This window comes from Montipora capricornis, chromosome 14 (genome assembly GCF_036669925.1).
Source record: "Montipora capricornis isolate CH-2021 chromosome 14, ASM3666992v2, whole genome shotgun sequence".
In the NCBI taxonomy this organism is placed as follows: Eukaryota; Metazoa; Cnidaria; class Anthozoa; order Scleractinia; family Acroporidae; genus Montipora; species Montipora capricornis.
This window is the reverse complement of record NC_090896.1, coordinates 49036685-49038555: the sequence shown is the minus strand read 5'-3', so window position 1 is coordinate 49038555 and position 1871 is coordinate 49036685. Positions and strand designations below refer to the sequence as shown.

Here is a 1871-nt window from a genome sequence, read left to right as displayed (position 1 = left end):
TCTGTTTCAATCAAAAAGTTTGTTGAATTATCTTTGAGAAATATTTTATAAAAGCAATAGAAAACGAATTCTCCCAACTCCTCTCGTGTTTATATCAGGCTATATATGCAAACACGGAAAACGTTTTCTATTGCTTAAGTGAACAGTCCATAGCTAAACATAGTTGAAGGGGGTAAGGGGAGACAAGTATGATTATGAATGACGAATTGACATAAAATGAAAATTACATTAGGAAATTCAGAACCAACTATTGATTTTATTTTACAGATGAAACGGCGACTTGATCCAGTGCAAAGATTAACGACGAGATCATGAACCTTGAGTACTCAGAGGAAACACTAAACAAACTAAAAACAGAATTTCCCAATATTCCAGGGGTCCTTATCAAGCGGGTCCTTCGTTGCCATGATGTTGCAGCAAATCCAGAAAATCTTGAGAGTGCACGTAAAGAGCTGCAGGGATTTCAAGACATTGAGGCCCCACAAGGGAGAGGAGGTGTCTTTAAGAAACGATCAAGTGCAGGACAGAGAGAGGTACCGATAGGCGGATCTTTAGGCGACCAGAAACGAACAGATGGTTCTACTCAAGAGGAGTGTAGGGCAAAGATTGATGACGAGGTCATGAACCTGGAGTACTCAGTGGAAACACTAAACAAACTGAAAACAGAATTTCCCAATATTCCAGACGTCTTTATCAAGCGGGTCCTTCGTTGCCATGATGTTGCAGCAAATCCAGAAAATCTTGAGAGTGCACGTAAAGAGCTGCGGGGATTTCAAGATATTCAGGCCCGCAAGGGAGAGGAGAGGTCTTTAAGAAACGGCCACCTGTAGGACAGAGAGAGGTACCGATAGGCGGATCTAAAGGAGAATGCGAAGGAGACCTTGCAGGACGTCACTTAAGCGACCAGAAGAGCTCAGACGATGCTACTCAAGAGGAGTGTAGGGCAAAGATTGATGGCGAGATCAAGAACCTGGAGTACTCAGAGGAAACACTAAACAAACTGAAAACAGAATTTCCCAATATTCCAGAGGTCTTTATCAAGCGGGTCCTTCGTTGCCATGATGTTGCAGCAAATCCAGAAAATCTTGAGAGTGCACGTAAAGAGCTGCGGGAATTTCAAGATATTCAGACCCCACAAGGGAGAGGAGAGGTCTTTAAAAAACGGCCACGTGCAGGACAGAGAGAGGTACCGATAGGCGGATCTAAAGGAGAATGCGAAGGAGACCTTGCAGGACGTCACTTAAGCGACCAGAAACGCACAGACGATGCTACTCAAGAGGAGCGTAGGGCAAAGATTGACGATGAGGTCATAAAACTGGAGTACTCAGAGGAAACACTAAACCAACTGAAAACAGAATTTCCCAATATTCCAGAGGTCTTTATCAAGCGGGTCCTTCGTTGCCGTGATGTTGCAGCAAATCCAGAAAATCTTGAGAGTGCACGTAAAGAGCTGCGGGGATTTCAAGATATTCAGGCCCCGCAAGGGAGAGGAGAGGTCTTTAAGAAACGGCCACCTGTAGGACAGAGAGAGGTACCGATAGGCGGATCTAAAGGAGAATGCGAAGGAGACCTTGCAGGACGTCACTTAAGCGACCAGAAGAGCACAGACGATGCTACTCAAGAGGAGTCTAGGGCAAAGATTGATGGCGAGATCAAGAACCTGGAGTACTCAGAGGAAACACTAAACCAACTGAAAACAGAATTTCCTAATATTCCAGAGGTCTTTATCAAGCGGGTCCTTCGTTGCCATGATGTTGCAGCAAATCCAGAAAATCTTGAGAGTGCACGTAAAGAGCTGCGGGAATTTCGAGATATTCAGACCCCACAAGGGAGAGGAGGAGTCTTTAAGAAACAGCCAAGTGCAGGACAGA

The 1871-nt window shown here is 44.8% G+C and overlaps 1 pseudogene; it reads left to right on the top strand.

Moving 5' to 3' along the window:
* The first annotated feature begins 311 nt into the window (after positions 1 to 311).
* LOC138032073 (uncharacterized) overlaps positions 312 to 1871 on the top strand; it is a 23452-nt pseudogene continuing 21892 nt past the window's right edge.